This window comes from Lissotriton vulgaris, chromosome 10 (genome assembly GCF_964263255.1).
Source record: "Lissotriton vulgaris chromosome 10, aLisVul1.2, whole genome shotgun sequence".
Taxonomy (NCBI): Eukaryota; Metazoa; Chordata; class Amphibia; order Caudata; family Salamandridae; genus Lissotriton; species Lissotriton vulgaris.
The window spans coordinates 350,218,329-350,237,441 of record NC_141698.1 but is presented as its reverse complement, the minus strand read 5'-3'; the positions used below and the strand labels follow the sequence as shown (position 1 = coordinate 350,237,441).

The following is a 19,113-nucleotide window of genomic DNA, read 5'->3' as shown; positions in this document are numbered from 1 at the left end:
CATTTCTTGAACTGCCAGCTCATGCAGGAATCACATCAAGCTGTGACAGGAATCACGAGACAATAGAATCCACCACAGCAAAGCTTTACGAAATGGCCCACTTCGGTATGAAAGCGAGAAGAAACTCACGAATGACTAACGATATGCACATCGAAACTTTGGCAATAACATGACTACCCTTAAGTTAGATGCGTTGTCACTGCCAGCGTACACACGTGCAGAGATGGAAAGCAGGCGAACATTATAAAAGGCTCTTCCAAACTCGGAGGATTCGGCACTTTGGACAGACAGCAACATGGATCTCTGGTCTTCCCTCGTGCTGGTGCTCGCTGTGGCATCAGTGTCTCGATCTGCGCCTGCGCCAGATGTCTCGAGGAGTGATGACGTTGGCAATGCTGACGTGACCACTGGATTATACACGAGCACAATCGACGAAACCTATCTGTCGAACCTGCATAAAGATGACCCAGTGCACACACAGGTAACCAATTGAAACGGCAGTATCATCTATAATATTTTCCTGTATGAGATGCTATGAAAACGTATCAGGCTAAATAGCTTTGAACATTGGTTTATAATTAGGGTGTTAACTATTGCTTTCTATTGACCTTTATGTCATAAACATTTTATTTGGTAAAAGTCAAAGCATGTATTAACAATAACAGGCAGATATCGGTAAATTTAACGATAAACAAGTGTAAATGTCTCAATATCTCTCATTCCCTATCAAGCATGGTTCGAGAGGGTGGGCCAGGCGCTCCCAAATTAGCTCCATGGCCCACTTGAGACCCATTCAAAATAACAAAGGACATCAGCCTCGAATTCAAAGCCTAATGCCTTTGGCTACCATGAGTGCCTATGGACAGGGGTGAATTCACAGGGCTGATTGCTATTACTCTGCAAATGTAGGAGTACCTGAAACATCTCCACTATAGCGAGACCTTAAACTGACGAAGTAATTAAAAGATAAAAAAAAAGTTTCCTGGCCGAAACGTGTGAAGAATTTTTCCATTTCAAGAAAAGTGAGTGGAAATGTGCATCCAAACAGGACAGTTCTCTGAGGAGTATTTTTTTAATTTTTTTTATTTCTATTGTGACGATATCCCTATCCTAGGGCTAATGTCACTGGAATTATACGGATGGGGAAAACCAAATTATGTTGCAGGATTTGGTAAATTATGTGGCATGTAAAGGCATATTATAGTGCTTTATTTGTGACATTTTGTAATAGTATTACTCCATTTTTAGGTCTCGCCTATTATATCCCGAAGGGATAAATAGGCGAGATTATAGTAAGCTGAAAAGAAAAGTCTACCTAGCCTGCGGATCGCGTACCGTTCATGTGAACTATGCGCGTGCACAGATCCAGCCACATCACACACCTCCATTTGTCTGTGCCTCAGCATCAGACTTCAAAGGCTGCCGCTCCCCTGCCCCCCCTCACGTGCACATTGCACACCACCATTTGTATGAGCCTTGGCATCAGACTTCAAAGGAATGCGCTCCCGCTCCCCCGCCACAGCAATGCCAAGAGCTTGGGTTTTTCTTGCATCCATTTCGCAGAGAAGCCGTGTTTTGTTCGGCGTTCTCTGCACCTTTCTCGTTTTTTTTTTCTGGCCAAAAGTGAAAGCCTACCGTGCTTGTTTACAGTAGCCTTGCTCCTCAAAGGCTGTTGCTGTGTTGCCATCTCTCTAGGGACACTAAGCTTGAAAATACTCATATGCTTTGCCTCTAGACACCTTGATCCCTCGCAGACTGTGCTGACTCTGCCCCTCCTGATTCTGAATCTGACCAACGCAGTCACCACGCAGTCTCTTCTCTCTGTCTTATGATGTCTGCCCTGCCACCATTTAATTCGGACCCTCACCCTCACCTCCTCACCCTCACACACCCTCACTCATCCTCACACCCTCACCTACCCTCGCACACCCTCACACCCTCACCCTCACACCTTCACCCCCTCACCCTCACAACCCTCTCACTCTCACCTCCTCACACCCCCACACACCCTCACCCTCACACCCCCTCACCATCAACCCCTCACCCTCACACACCTCCTCACCCTCACACCCACTCACTCTCACACCCCATCACCCTCACACCCCCTCATCCTCACCCTCACACACCCTCACCTTCACACACCCTCACCCTCACTCACCTCTCACTCTCACACACCCTCTCACCCTCACACACCCTCTCACCTCCTCTCACCCTCACACCCCTCACCCTCACATCCCCTCACCCTCACATCCCCTCACCCTCACATCCACTCGCCCTCCTTCACACCCCCTCACCCTCACACCCCTTCACCCTAACACCCCCTCACCCTCAGTCACCCTCTCATCCACCCTCACCCACCCTCTCCCCCTCACACACCCTTTCACCCTCACACACCCTCACTCACCCTCACACACACTCACACACCCTCACCGGCATAGCATAACAAAACATAGCATAGCCTAACAAAATGAAGCATAGGATAGCAAAACAAAACATAGCATAACAAAACAAAACATTGCATGGCAAAACACAACAACGCATAGCATAGCATAACCCACCTTCACCCACTCTCACCCTCACACCCCCTCACCCTCACACACCCTCACCCCCTCACCCTCACACCCCCTCACCCTCACCCCCTCACACCCCACACAACCTCACACCCCACACCCCATCACCCTCACACCCTCACCCTAACACACACCCTCATACCCCCTCACTCTCATACCTCCTCACCCTCACACCCCCTCACCCTCACCATCACACCCCCTCATCCTCACCCTCACACCCCCTCACACTCACACACCCTCACCCTCACTCTCCCTCTCACCCTCTCACCCCCACACCCTCTCACCCTCACTCACCCTCACACCCCTCACCCTCACACCCACTCACCCTCACAGCCCCACACCCTCCCCCTCACACACCCTCTCACCCTCACACCCCCTCACCCTCACACCCCCACACCCTCACACCCTTCACCCTCACAACCTTCACCCTCACAATCCCTCACCCTCACACCCCCTCACCCACACTCCCCCTCACCCTCACACCCCCTCACCCTCACACCCTCACACCCCCTCACCCTCACACCCCTTCACCCTCACACACCCATACCCTCACACACCCTCACCCTCACACACCCTCACTCACCCTCACACACCCTCACTCACCCTCACACCCCCTCACCCTCTCACCCTCACTCACCCTCATACACCCTCACACAGCCTTACACCCTCAGACCCCCCCTCACACCCCCTCACCCTCATCCTCACACACCCTCACACACACCCTCAACCTCACACCCCTCACTCACCCTCACTCACACACGCTCACACACCCTCACCAGCATAGCATAACAAAACATAGCATAGCATAACAAAAAAAAGCATAGGATAGCAAAACAAAACATAGCATAACAAAACAAAACATTGCATGGCAAAACACAACAACGCATAGCATAACAAAACACAACAAAACATAGCATAACACATACCATAACAAAACAAAGCATAGCATAACATAACAAAGCATAGCAAAACAAAACATAGCATAGCAAAACACAACAAAACATAGCTTAACAAAACACAACAAAACATAGCATAGTAAAACAAAACATATAATAGCATAGCAGAACATAGCATACCAAACACAACAAAACATAGCATAGCATAGCATAACAAAACATAGCATAGAAAAACAAAGCATATCATAATAAAACACAACAAAACATAGCATAGCATAACAAAGCATAGCATAGCAAAACATAGCATAGCATAACAAAACATAGCATAGCATAACAAAACACAGCATAGCATAACATAACAAATCAACGCATAGGATAGCAGAACATAGCATAGCATAACAAAACAAAACATAGGAACGCTAAACAAAACATAGCATAGCATACAGCATCACTCCGCACCACCACAGCATCACTCAGGGGCACCACAACATCACTATGTGCTACCACACCACACCCTCACTGAAGGCCTCAGCATCACTCGTTCGCCATCACATCACTCAGCGCCACCACAGCATCAATCTGTGCAACCATTCAACAACACCTGGTTCAAATATGTTCTCTTAATGTTTCATGCTTAATTACAAATGTAACAAAAAGATGTTAATATTTCACTTCTGTTTTTGGATTTTTGTCACTATAAAATACACTGAATATAATCTTCACAAAACTTTAAGCTATTGCCATTAAAATGACAATAACTTTTATTTAAGTATTAATTATTGGGAAAAAGTTAAAAGCCATTGTTTTTTGTAATATCAATACATGTAAATCACGTAAATACAACACATATTGCATTACAAATGCTATAGGTGTCACATTTGCGAAAGTTATAACTATTGGCATTGTAAATGACAAAGCTATTAATTTAGCTATTTTCAAAAACAAAACATAAATTAAAAAATTGTCATTTACAATACCAATAGCTCAAACTTTCCTAATGCGAGACCTATTGCATTGCAAATGCTTGTTTTACATTATGATTCTTTAACACTATCTTAGTAAAGATTACGCCTGAGTAGTACCAGTTTAACACCAAAATACAGAAATAGGCAACTGAAAGTTGATCAGTTAACCTGTGCAAACGCCTTTCCAGTGCACAGCAACACTTGTCACTTGTAGCTACAACTGAGAGTCATGAGCAGAAGGGGTTCTTGACCTAGCTGGGCAGGATCCATATTAGGTGGGGCCCCAAATATCAGATGTAAAAGGCCTTAACAACTACAGTTGGGCCCAGTTAACCCTGCATGCTCTTAGCTCTCTGAAAGGGGTTCTGACACTAGGCTTTAGTTTTAAGTAATAACAATCAGTCTTTCACTGCCTATTGAATGTAACATATGCTTTCCACAATCAATATGTCAAGCCTACCACCTTTATTGTAACTTTTCATAACAAACAACCAGGCCGATATCCTTTATAATTGGCTTGTTACTACAGCCACCTCAGGCCAACTGTTCTGAAGGGAAGATCTCCACTGGGCAACCATCTGGCATACACCCATAAAAGTACAATTTTATACAAAATTACAGTTGGAAAAACAAAATAATACATGTTGTAAGACAATCGAACAAGGATTATTGTATTGCATATCCTTTATGCACACATTTTTTGTCGGGTGGATCACCATCACCAAAGTTCTTGCCTACTATAGTAATCTGTGAAATTCCATCTTCAAAATACCAACTTACCGGCTTACGTACAGTGTAATAGCCAATCCATTCTTTAAAGCCTATAGTCCTTAAAACATGCTTTTCACAATACCTAGGTCAGGCATACATGCTTTGTTTAACATTTCATAAGAAACAGATCAATCTCATGAAATTGGAATTGACTTTTCCCAATGAACCGATGAAGCCTTTACCCTTTGACATTGGCTTTAGACTTTACCTTACACCTACCTATTCTAGTGCATATTAACACACAACCTTAACTTACAATTATAAAACAAAAAATATGTAGAAAAATACAGCTTACAAAACAATGTTCTACCCGTCTAAACATAGCCTAACAAGACTCATCACAGTGACAACCTCAGTGGTTTGTCAGAGTGGGTGGCTTTCAGAGCCCTTTTCAGAGGTCCACGGGGAAAGTAGGAGCTACTTGGACCAAACGTGGGGGTTGAGGCCAAGACTTCTGAGGTCCGGGGCCTGACTCACTAATGGTCCTGAGCAACTGGGCCAAGTGACCCTTCAGCACTTGACACTTATCTCAGTAGTAGCGAGGGTTGAGCAGTTCTAGCCTTCTCGGAGGGAGGCAGATGCAGGGGTTGAATACTGGCTCACAACTCAAAATACGTTATGTAGCAGCATGAAATGATTGTCTAGTGAAATACTAATTTTTGTGGAAAAGGGGAATATTAATATATGTGCACAAAGTGAAATACACAAACAACACAGATAGTCTCCTGAAGTCAGGGCTCTAGTGTTTGATAGGCAGGTCCCTGAGTCCCACTTTCCTATCACTAACGGTATTGGTTTCCCTATTGCCTATAGGCGATATTCAGGTTAAGCTCCACTAGAAGTCCCAGTCTCAGGAGTCCTACTCAGAATTTTCCAAAAGTGTTCCAGCCCCCAAAGCGCTATGCAGCAAGCAAGTTTCCCCAGTGTATCCTGGCATTGCAGTCAGTCTCACTGGCTCCTGCTGGAGTTGGGCTACCTGAGTCCCCTGGAGCGCTCCACACTTAGATGTTTTGGAGGGATGCAGAGCTGCATATGGTGAGTAACTGTCACAGCTCTGCAGCGGTTCTGAATGGGTGTCCACTGCATTTCCCCTGTTGAGGTAGTAAGTTCCTTATATCCTTCTCACAGGGCGGGGGATAATAGCTGTGGGTTCAATACTCAGTTGGGGCCCTGGAACGCTGGGGTCACCACAGTGTCTTCTCCTCTCAACTGAGGCAAAACCAAGCAATGTTCCTTGTTCTTCACGGTGGCACCTCTGGAAAACTGAGTCACTGACTTTACATCCCACTCAATCGACAGCCCGAGTGACACTGCAGTAGTTTCCTCTTCACTGCAGCCCACTGTCGCATATGGGGTCAGAGACCTCACTCCACACATGGCTATGGCCTGATCAGCATGACAGTCATGCAATATTCATGGCAGCCCCTCTACCATACAGGGTTGGTGACTTTACTCTGCACACCAGCGACAGCCCAATCGGAGAAACCATGGCTAACTTCAGGGTGACCCCCTCTGAAATACAGGGTCGCTGACTTTGTCCTCCACATGGGCAATAACCTGATTGGTGCAAAGGTCAGTTCTTCACACCTTGTAACTGGAGTCCACGCAACAGAATTCCCCACAGGGCCTGTTTCCTTCAACACCCTACTCTTCCTCACAGGGCAGACTGGTCTAGGCAAGCAGGCAGGAGCAGGGGCTTCAGGCTCCATGATAGGTGGTATTGGATTCCGTGGATGATGTCCCTTCACTTCACAGGGAGACTAGTAGACCTTGATCCCCAGTACTGGTCATAGGTAGTAGTCTTGCAGAACTTCCCCAACTCACACAGTTCATCTGGCTGATTGGCAGGTGACCATTTTTATGGGTCTCAAACTCCCTTATATACTTTTTCCAGACACTTAATGTGACTTAGGGTATGAGGCTTTAAAGGTTGTGTTACGGTCTTCTTTCTTTTAATGTGCCCAATCCTCTGGGGCATGGCTTAGCCTGCTGCAAGATGACCGTGTTTTAAGTGGGCTCTGCCGGCCAAGCCTGATAATCTGTCAAAATCCTGTGGACATCCGTGGAGCTGCCCTCCAGCTCAGTGCTACCCTGACTCACCTTACTCTAGGGTGAGGATCGATATCACTCAGGGCCCCCTCCAATGCTGCCACACCAAGATCCACTTTTGGGACCGGACGCGAAGACTAGAACCTCCTGCTGGCGTGCGACTGGCGCCTGGTCCAGGCCGAGGCAGCCCGCCGACCTGCCTCACTTGTGCGGATCTCCAAAGGCCGAATTGCTGCATCTGAGCCGGCCCGCTGCTCTTCTCCTCCTGATCCGGTCATTCACGCTGCAGTGGGGGCTTCTCGCGGCAGAGTAGGGGGCACACTAGCTGTAGCACAGGGCCCGGGCCTCACTCTACTCGGGCACCATTTTCTTCCCCCTGGCATCCATTTCCTCTGATCGCTTTCTTCATGCCCCGCGAAGTTGGTGGCGCACTCCCCGTGACTCCCCGCTGCTCCTGACCCCATGGTCACGGACTCCCTGCCGCTCTCTTGCTTCCCCACCACCAGGTGGGTGGTCTACATTGCTGTCTCCTGCCTGCACACCACTGTATTCTGGCACACCAGACCTAAGACACTGCCTTTATACCCCCTACACAACCTGGAGACCAGATTTCACGGCCCCACATGGCACTCACTGCGGGCGCCGGCGTGTCTGACCTCTGTCAGCTTCTTCCTTTTGCGGGCGGCCTCTCTACCGGACCAGGGCCCTATATTGGGCTGACCTCGTGGGCTTCTTGGTCATTTTCACCGCCTATCATTTGCACACTGATTTCTGCAAAGCCACCCTCTTCTCCACGCTTTGCACAGCCCTCCCACGCGGGGCGCTGCTGCCCTTGCTTGTTAGCGCTCTTGGCCTAGGCTTTTCCTCTGATCTGGCCTCATTTACCTTCTGCATCGCCTAGGCTCCTCCCGCCCACCTGGTGGACTGGGCCTGCTCCGTCTCCTGTGTGTTCGGCCTTGCCTGACGTCCTAAACCTGCTGGGCTGCCTTCCACTCTCAGTACTCTCCTTTATTGGTCAGCTTTTGGCCGCACTGCTCCACCCCCTGACCCTGCCAGGGTCTTCCTCCGCCTCCATCCGCCTAGCTCTGTTCCGCTGCTCTTGGCCCATCTTATTCTCGTCCGCCTCTGCTCACTCAACGATCCCAGACCATGGGGAAGGCCGTCCCCAAACAACCCAAGCTCGCTTTCGATCAACACCGGCTGACGCTGCACAGGAGGGAGCGACCTCGGATGTGAGCGATCCTGTGGCCCCGACGGACGCCGCCCGTCCAGAGAGGATGACTTGAAGGCCAATATGCTGGACATCAAGACCGCGGTCACTGGTACTGCCGCACAACTCAATCTGTTGTTCGTTCGACTGGACACTGTCTAGGCTCAGGTTGACTCACACGGCACACGTCTGGCGCAGGTCAAGACGAGAGTTTCGGATGCCAAGAACGCCACAATGCGGGACCATCACAAGCACCTAGAGATGGAAAAGATATTTGAGCTGATCAAGGACAAGAATGAGGACTTGGAGGCACGCTCCCACAGGAGCAACCTTTGCATCACAGGTGTGCCCGAATCCTCCATCATCAATAAAATGGAGGACTATGTGGAACAACTCATCCGTGACCTCTTTGGTGGGGTCCTCTCTCCCACTTTCATTGTCGAGCAAGCTCACCATTCTCTTGGCCCACGCCATGCTCCCGGGCTGCCTGTTCGCCCTATCATCACCAAGCTGCTGAACTTTAGGGACCGAGACGCTGTTCTTCATGTGGCCAGGGACAAGGGTAAAATCCGCCATCAAAGGGAACTCTCTGGCGTTCTTCCCTGATTACATGGTGGCTGGGCAGGGTGCCCACCGCGAATTCCTTCCGGACAAACGTATACTTCAAAAGCACAACACCTCCTACTCACTGGCATTCCCCACTAAGGTGCGAGGCAGACAGGGCTCCAAAATGCAGATCATCACAGAGCTGCAGGCCACAATGGCTTATGCAAAGAAACTGGATTTTGTGCAGCGCTCTTTCCCTTCTAACTCCCAGGCCAATGCTGACGGTGACCTGAGCAACAATGTCTGACTCTTGCCTCCACCATTGTTCTTTGCCATGATATGCTTTCACATTGCCCTCCCTGGCTGAGCCTCATGCTGTCTCAGTCACTGTGTGCATCGCCCCTCCTTACTGATGTGCTTCCAATTGCTGCTCGCTGGGCCTGTGGGCTCGCTGAGGGGGGCTCCTTTATCTCTCCTGTTGCTTCGACCTCCTCCTAATCTCCTCTCTCTCACGACCTCCTGTCGGCCCTTATATCTGAATTCCCGCCTCTTTATCTGCTCTTGCACACTAGACCTCTACCTCTCTCGGGTGCCCCAACTCTCCACCTTCTGTCTTAAATTGCTGTCCGCATCTCCCTTGGCTTGGCCACCCTGTCTTCTTGGCAGGGGTGTATGCTAGGCACATCCATGCCTCCTTGGGATGATTCCCATCCCTGTTTCTGTGCTTCCCCTTCCCAGTTGTGGTCCCCTTGGGTAGGTGGGGTTGGTTTCTCAGCCTAATTGGGGGGTTGGTGTGGGTGGTGGGATGTTGGCATTTTTGGGACTGTTGCCTCCTCCTGAGGCTTTGTTGTTGGTTTTCATTTAAATCTTTATTTTGGTTAAAAACAAACCATAAAAGATACAGTACAATGTTTGACTTTTAACTTACATTAAAAGACCAGATGGAATAAGATAGGTCTTTTTACAACCATACATAAAGCATCTGGAAGGGTTGACAGTTAGTGGCACAGAGTATGTCTGAAGACCAAAAGATTTTACAAGTAAGATACAAACTAATTGGCGAGGAAATTCCTGATAATATAGATTAATACAATATTTTAGTTTAATTTTGTTTTTTAAAATACCAAAGACTATATTATTAAAAGGAAGTAATCAGGTCAGTAACTAACCATCTCATGGCAATCTATCAGCATTATCGAAAAACAATTAAGACAAATAATGCAATAAAATTATTGTGGTTCACAGCCATCATACTTCGAGTCAGTAAATTAATTTTCCAAGACCAGTACATATAATAATAGTGCAGACCTGGGGGTACAATTACATTTACATTTTTAGGCCATGTCCTTTTTCTGATTATTGCCACGGCAAAGAGGAAACGGCTCAAGCTGAAAACTATAGTCTGCGATGTGTCTCCCTTAAAAATTCTTTCCCCATCATTTATTTTCCTTAGTCCTAGGAGAAGACAAATAGGTTTAATCCATGTTTTCCTAGCCTGTAAGTATGCAGGGCAAAGGAACAGGATGTGAGCCTCATCTTCCCTTGTGCCCATGTCACACAATTCACACTTATGTTTAGCATTCTCTATGAGCTCCTTGTTGCAACCCCACTTGGATGTCCTAGATTTAATTTGCAGAATGCCATAGTGATATTTCAAATATAGTGATTTTGCCAATGTAGGCAAGATTTCGTCCATGAAACATTCAAATTTACTGTCCATTTTGACCTCAAAGAATCAAAGGGTCAGTTTCCCAACTTTAGGGTTTTGCAAGAGGCAGCTATCGATATACTCCCAATACCTTACTTTCAGTAGTTTTTTTGAAAGGCACGTATGGCACCTGGGTCTGTCCAGAAACTGTATAAGCCCAATTTTTCCAGCCAATTTTCGATGTGAGTTAACCATGCTAGCCTTGTAGTATTCTTTATTTGCATGATTTCCCTTAGTCCGTTCCTGTAGTCCACTAACTCGTCGGTGGTCCACAAGCGGACCCAGTATAACAATGGGCGTAGGGAGGCATAATCGTCGGAACGACGTATGTCTAAGTCCAGAAATAATGGAATTAAGGGGGTACAACCAGGGACAGATAACATTTGTCTTAAAAAACTGTTTTCTTGTACAGAGAAAGCATCTCCTCCTGCATGGCCCCATAGTTCTGCCCCATATAGGGTAGCCGATTGAACTTTGCATTTAAATAGCTCAATTGCAGGGGAAACTGCTCTTACAAAGCTACTCCTTTGTTTCCTGATTATGGGAGCCTGGTTCTGTAGTAATAATAACCTCGAATTTTCTATTTGTGTCTTCCAATTCATTTTGGTGTCTAAGGTGATACCCAGGTATTTAAAATTTTGAACATGTTCGATCTTGTCACTATTCACCTTAAAAGCTTTCTTAAAACCTTTGTGGGGATTCATCGCCATAACCTTGGTTTTAGAGGAATTTATTTCTAAGCTTTTATCCGAGCAGTATGACCAAAATTTATTCAGCAGGTTCTGTAGGCCTTTGGGAGTCTGAGAGATTAAAATCGCATCATCGGCAAAGAGTAATGCCGGAACGACCACATAATTTGGGAGAGTCATGCTCGCAGCCCAAGTGAGTGTTTGGGATGTCATTTACATAAAGAGAGAAAAGTGTTGGCGCCATGACGCAACCTTGCCTGACGCCTCTCTTTATGTCTATTCTCTCAGATAGCTCCCCGTTTGGGCCCCACCTGACTCTTGCATAATTCCCCTCATGGAGCCTTAGTAGCTGAAGAAGAATGTCCTCGTGGATACCCATGTCCTTTAGTGATTTCCATAGTTTTCCCCTTGGGACCAAATGAAAGGCCGCTCTGAGGTCCACAAAGGCTACTTATAAATGTGACTTCCTTATATTTATATATTTCCAGATTAAACATTTAAATCTAAAAACCTGGTCTACAGTACTTATTCTTACGCTAAAACCTACCTGGAATGTAGTAAAAATTGAATTTTCCTCGATCCAAGTATTCAACTTACTTAAAAGCTGGCTCGCAAATATTTTTTGGAGCACGTCAATTAGACTGATTGGTGTATAATGTGATGGATTAGATCTATCTCCTTTTTTGAAGATAGTCACAATTTCGGCGCCCCGCCAGGTGTCCGGGATTGGGGCTCCCTTTAGAATTTCATTACAAAGTAAATTAATATACGGTGTCCACAAAAGGTTCTTGTGTTTCCAGAGCTCACCTGGTATTCTATCTGGACCCGGAGCTTTACCCTGTTTAACTGCTTTAATAGCTGATATCGTATCAACCAGACTAAATTCTAGGGGTGTAACACAAGTGCCTAGGTCTGTATTTTCATGTATCCACCCGTCATTGCCCTCGCCACCCGAATAGAGTGATGAGAAGAGTTTTAACCAGACACTTTCCTCGAGGAACCTATCCCTCGATCGAATTCCATCTTTAGTGCCCCCAGCGACAAGTTTCCAAAATAGAGATTGGTCTTTCAATTTACATGCTACAGTTAATTCTGACCAGACTTTTTCGTCCCATTCCTTTTTAGATTCCCAAATTATTTTTTTATACTCCTTCCTTTTATCCCTAATAGTATTTATTTAGTTCCCTTTTACTGCTTTTATAAGCTCTGCTTTAGCCTGACGGCACACTCTATTGTACCATAGGCCTTGGTTAGAGCAACTATTTCCGCCAGATTTCACTCTTTGGATGTCTTTTCAGAGGATCTCAGTGAGCTGCGGCATCAGGTTCCCATGTACCTCTATTAAGAAGTGGCCCTCGATGTTAGTATTAACTAACGGTGACATTATTAATACATATAGATCATACATTTTCTTAATGGTACTCACATTAGCCATAACAGCAGGCAATTTTAAGGATCTACGGTTGTTGGATTCTAAGGGGTCATCGGGTAAGTTACTATCACGACGAACTCCCTCCATAGGAAGTGCAAATAATCAACTATGGACAGTTAAATGGAGTGGAAAATGATCGCTTTCACTGCGATTATCCACCCTCAGGTCAGAGAGCATTGGCCATATGGACACAGAGACCAATATATAATCTAAGTGACTGGTACAACGGACTCTTTTGAAAGTGGGTTTACTTGGGAAATCTGATGGTAAGCGCCCATTACAGGCACGTAAGCCATATTGCAAGGACAATTTTAGCAGCTGCAGGGTACTTTTCATGCAGGCCATACTCTGGCCTGCATCAATCGAGGGAATGTTATTAACATTATCTTCCTCCCCATAGATATCTTCTAGACCCATTATAGGTAAGAACTTCCTATTGAAGTCTCCTCCTATAATCAGACAAATTTTATGACCTAAACTAGAAATAATACCACATAACTGGCTTATTGTCTCTGATTCTTTATTTGCTGAGTGCGGTTTGTTATAGACGTTGATAATACAGACTGCCCGTCCTTTAATTTCTTGGGATTTTATGACCAGGATATCAGGGCTATTAGCGTCTATTTGTTTAAAGACAATGCTCGTTGTAATTCTTGCCAAAATTAATAACCCGCCCGATGGTCTACCTTTATTAGTATTTGATGCCGGTATATAGAATGACCTATACCCAACTTTAAAATGGTTATCTAATCCCCATGTTTCCTGGAACATGATAAGATCTCCATTGTTAATATAATCGTGCCATACTGGGTCCGGCATATTCTTCTTTATGCCAGCAATATTCCAGGATATTATGGCAAGATTAGCCCTGCCTTTTTCGTGCTCTTGTCTATTGTCCATTACTGAGTGCCCTTCAATTCTCAAGACTTGCGGGTTAACTTTTACTGGCTCTTCCATTAGACATAGTTGACTCAGAGAGCCGAATAGTTGAGTCCCTTGCGTTACAGCTAACCCCACCCCCCGGAGAGGGATTAACTATTGCAGTTTTTCTCTTGTTTCCATTGGTTGCTCCCACTCCGTCAACGGCTTCTAACCCATAATAATCTATGAGATGATTGTTCATAAAGGCCATGGGATGGGCATAAAAATCTCCTAACATCTCATCATCTGCTAAAGTTTGTTGACTGCTAAATGGTCGTGTAGCCTTTACTCAGTAAAAGTAGGTAAGATTTCTTGCCTGAATTGGTCCCCTATCACTAGAGCAGTATTCATTAGAAATGAACCTCACTACATTACTGTCCCTAAAGTTGACAATTATTATGTCGCCCTGTATATCCTTCTGCCTTCTCCCTATCCAGTTATCCCTTCTTACAAAGAGTACCTCACCATTCAAGTGCCTCGGGATCAGCCTATTTTTGTTCAGCCAGAATGTCACCTTATTTTTAAGATCTTGGTAGGATTCATATTTCCCACTTTTTAGTTCTGTGATGCCAGTGAGCACGATGACATAAGGTAATGACTCTGGCGGCAGATCTACCCTAGCCAAGGGGGCTGTCTGAATACTGTCCCGATTATCATTAGATGTTTGTGTGGCTTCTAGGCGGGGAGTCTTTTCCAGTGTGCTTTTATTTACATTGGTTTTAGGACATGGCGCAATTTTGCCAGATAGTTCTAGGGTCTTTTTATTTGTAGTGGAATCTTTTTGGGGGGTTTTATTTGTCTTACTGTTGGTAATGGAGTCTCTTCGGGGGGCTTCTTTGGTTGTTTTCTTGTTAATAGTCTGGTCTTTTTGGATTACCACCTTAGTTGCCTGGGTGGTGGCTATGCAAGTTGTGCCCTCTAAAGAGCTTGCAGCATTCAAAGGAGTGGTCACCAGACTCCTCGGTCTTCCTCTAACTTCAAGTTTAATCATGTTTTTTAAGGAGGTAAAGTTATCCAAGGTTAATTGTTCTAACCTATCCAGTTTATCTTTTACTACTTTTACCCTTTCGAGGAGGGGAAGGATCGGTGATTTAACAATATGCTCAATATGAGCCACTGATCCCCCAACTTCCTCTCTCTCTGGACAGGTTGAAAAGATCCTTGGTTGTTACCGCTGGTGGGTAGAATTCATCCCCCTTGAGCACTGTCTGATCCTAATAATGCTTCGTCTAAAAGTGACCCTGATTCAATGTTTGCAGAATCTGCCTTTTTCCTCAATCTGTGTTTTTCCCCTTTCTGTTTGGCTTCTCCCTTTTTCCCTTTCAAAACTCCTCCTAAGTTAACTGGATTTTGGGGCTGCTTGTTAGCCTTTATTGGAAAAGGCACCTCATTTACTAAAGGTATCTCGTGGCCTAGTACTGGATAAATCTTACTTGAATAGCTAGCTTCCTCATTAGTCAATGATTTGGCAAGTATATTCGGGGCAGTATCCCGAATTACAATACCCAAAGAGGAACTGTCCAATAGAAGGGAAGAATCTCCAGTTGTGTCTTCAGGCTGTAGAGTCGGTGTTTGTGAGAGCCTGCTGGCAGTGGAGAGCGATACTGGAGATTGGGGTTGTAGTAGTGGGCTAATATCATTACTCTCAAACCCTGGGCAATTCTACATAGGAATCCAGGAGTGAAGAATCAGTTGGAGTTGCCAGTGTTATGGTGGTATCAGTATAACTTTGAGGCAAACACATGTTTGGGGGAAGCGAGAAACGCCTCTCTGTGTTTTCGATGGCCGTTACAACCACCCCAAATGTCTTTTGAAGCATTCTATCTATGGCAGTCAAAGTTGGCAGTGGGGTAGTAGGAATATTTTTTTTTTGTCTAGTGCTAGATCTTGTAGCAACAGGAGTATTTTTACCCATCATGCAAATTACAAATTAGTCAAGGGCATAAATGTACCTTTTTGTTACTAGTAGGTGTCCAAATGAGATAGTTCTACAAGACCAAGACCAAAGGGGGTGGCCCAGCCCAGCCTGGCCAGCCCCGGACGGCCAGAGACGGACCCGCCCTCTGCCCGGGCTCAGCCGGTGACCGCCAGCGCGCGTCCTGCGATGCGAGGCAAGTGCAGGATCTTTAAGCGCCTCCGGGCGCGGAAGTGCGGCTGGTGGGCGGGGCAGTCCCGCTCGGTGTTCTGGTCCATGTAGTCCCCCCACACTGTGGCCGCTGAGTTGGTAGGTCACGGCGGCGGGGGGAACTAGCTGGCGATGGTGCGCTCGCAGCGCGGGAAACACCGGATGGCAGAAGCAAGGGTCCTCCTGGCAGCAAGGGACCTCCAGGTGAGCGTCAGTAGTTTAATTGACAAGGTTCTCCCACTCCCCCGGCAAAGGGAAGGATCTTTAAGCGCCTCCGGGCGTGGAAGTGCTGCTGGTGGCCATGGCAGTCTTGCTCGGTGTTCTGGTCCGTGTAGTCCCCCCACACTGCGGCTGCTGAGTTGGTAGGTCACGGCGGCGGGGGGGGACTAGCTGGCGATGGTGCGCTCACAGCACGGGAAACACCGGATGGCAGAAGCAAGGGTCCTCCTGGCAGCAAGGGACGTCCAGGTGAGCATCAGTAGTTTAATTTACAAGGTTCTCCCGCTCCCCCGGCCAAGCGAAGGATCTTTAAGCGCCTCCGGGCGCGGAAGTGCGGCTGGTGGGCGGCGCAGTCCCGCTCGCTGTTCTGGTACGTGTAGTCCCACCACACTGCGGCCGCTGAGTTGGTAGGTCGCAGTGGCGGTCGGGGACTAGCTGGTGATGGTGTGCTCGCAGCGCGGGAAACACCGGATGGCAGAAGCAAGGGTCCTCCTGGCAGCAAGGGACGTCCAGGTGAGCATCAGTAGTTTAATTTACAAGGTTGGTTTTGTCTTTTAATCCTCCTTGTAATGTAACATCTGCTACACTGTGTTTTGCACTGCATTTCTCCTCTCCACTGCACAAGGTCCACATTGCATTTCTGCTTCACCTCGCCATTCACTCCCTTGGCTCATTGACATGACCCGCACCACTCTTTGGACCTGGAATGTCAGTGGTCTGAATGACCACCGAAAGGCTCGGTTGGTTCACACCCACCTCATCCGGCTCAAGGTTGACATTGGTTTCCTGCAGGAGACCCATTTGTTGTCCACTACTGCTCGCAGGCTCCTCTTCAGGCACTGGGGCAAAATCCATTCCTCCTTCTATTCTAATTACTCCCGTAGGGTGACTATCCTGCTGCGTAGGGGGCGTTCCAGGCACACCTCTCAGGTGATAATTGATCCGGGGGCGCTTCATAATTCTGCACAGCACCCTTCTGGACCAACCATTGATTCTCGCGGTGCTCTACGGTCCCAATTCGGATGACCCTGATTTTTTTGCATTGGTCTGGCAGCACATTTCTTCACTGGGCCCAGCCACGCTCCTTTGGGGGGGAGATTTTAACATCACACTATCAGCTACTCTTGATCACTCTGGGCCACACGCTCCTCATCTATGCGCAACCTCACTCATGCACTGTTGGTCCAGCCCGGACCTCTGGATTACTACTCCAGATGCCTTTGCATGGCTCACCTCTGTGGAGCACATGGCACGCGCCCTATCCAACCACACCCCCGTTCGCCTCAGTTTACAACTCCCGAATTCCCCACAGCAGATGTTTTATTGGCAGCTCCCCCTCATGCGCTCCGAGACTCGTCTTTTGTGATGAGATCCAAATTGCTTTCATGAACTACTTCACCCTAAATGAAGGCTCCGTCGACTTCCCCTCCACACGCTGGGAGGGGTTCAAGGCGGTCGTCTGAGGCGAATGTATCTCCAAGCAGTTTGGGCGGCTACGCTTTATTTGCAACATTCTCAACAGACTGGAAGCGGAGAAAAAAACTCTGGACTCCTCGCATTCCCGTGACCCCAATCCTGATACCCTCCTACAGCTCCGAGGTAAACTCACAGCATTCTCTGAGGAGGCCAATAGAAAGCTCTTGTTCTTGGGCAGGGAGGCGAGGGCGCGCCGCTTCAGTGAGGGGGGATCGTCCAGGCAAGACTAACTTATTGCACCAGCCTCATGCCACCCCCTACATTACTGTGCTCCAGGTTGGTGGCCTGCACAGAATCACTTCTTCTGAGGAGATAAATGCTCCATTCACAACCTTCTATTCCCAACTTTACACAGCCGGGACTGTGCCACCACGTGATAATCCCGATCAATATTTTAACACTCTTTAACTCCTCTGGCCTGAAAATTCCCACCGGGAATGCCTAGACCAGCCCTTCTCCAAGGAAGAAATGCCGGGTGCTATCAACAGTCTGCCCGGGGACAAGGCCCCTGGCTCCGACGGCCTGCTGGAGTCCTTTTATAAGGCTCTTGCGCCCCATTTGGTCACGCACCTCGCTGCCCTGTATAATAAATCATTTGACAGTGGCCAATTCCCCTCTCTCTCCGAGAGGCACTGCTCACGCTCCTCCTGAAACCGGACAACCCTCTTGAGCTTCGCGACTCTTATTGTCCCCTGTCTTTAATTAATACTGACAACAAGATCTTTGCCAAATTATTGGCCTCCAGCTTCTCCCTCTCATGCCGCTCATCCCTCATCCGGACCAATCCGGCTTCATCCCCGGCCGTGCTACATCCCACAACCTTCGAACCATCTTTTCCGTCCTTCATCAAATTAATCCTGCACTTCCAGCGGTGGCCGCCCTTCTGGACACCACCAAAGCATTCAACACTCTTGAGAGGCCCTTTCTTTTTAGGTCTCGATCCTATTAGCTGGCTTTTTAGTGGCTGTTCATGCGAAACTGACTTCCGTGTAGGTCGGAAGCAGCTGCCAATGACTACAGTTTTGTTCCGCCAGATCACACTTTTATTTGGTGTCCCACATATCTGCCTGACCTAAACATGGCAGCAGCGCATGCACAAGGCTATCCCATCACGTCTAAACTCTTGGGGTCAGGATCAACAAAGCACTGCCTCACTCTCGTCACTCGTTGTTTTTTTTGCACTGGTAATGGGTTTGGGAGTCCGTGCGGATCGCTGGTTTTTACAATGCTTGTTTTTTAATTACTGTCCCATCACAGTTTGACTCTCAGGGTTGGGATCAACAAAGCGCTGCCTCACTCTCGTCGCTGAAGACTGCTGGAGATGATTGCGCCCAGTGGTGTTGCAATTCCGGTCGGGTGTTTTGAGCCGTATGGTAGTGGCGATACAATAGAATACAGTGGGTTAATCTTGGAAGCCTGCTGTGTCTCGACTCCTCTCATATTCTGTGCCTCCCCGCAGGTCCAGCAGCACAGCATGTATCAGGGGCCTGGCATAGCCTGTAGCTTCTGCTCCACGTTCATCTGCTCCCTTCTGCG

General features: G+C 47.4%; 1 long non-coding RNA gene across 1 annotated transcript in view; it reads left to right on the top strand.

Annotated features, from left to right (window-relative positions):
* The first annotated feature begins 262 nt into the window (after positions 1-262).
* Positions 263-19,113, top strand: part of LOC147685230 (uncharacterized) — a 31,781-nt gene continuing 12,930 nt past the window's right edge. Inside the window, exon 1 of the long non-coding RNA XR_015300420.1 lies at positions 263-481. This is a non-coding gene — a long non-coding RNA (uncharacterized LOC147685230). The remainder of the gene's footprint in view (positions 482-19,113) is intronic.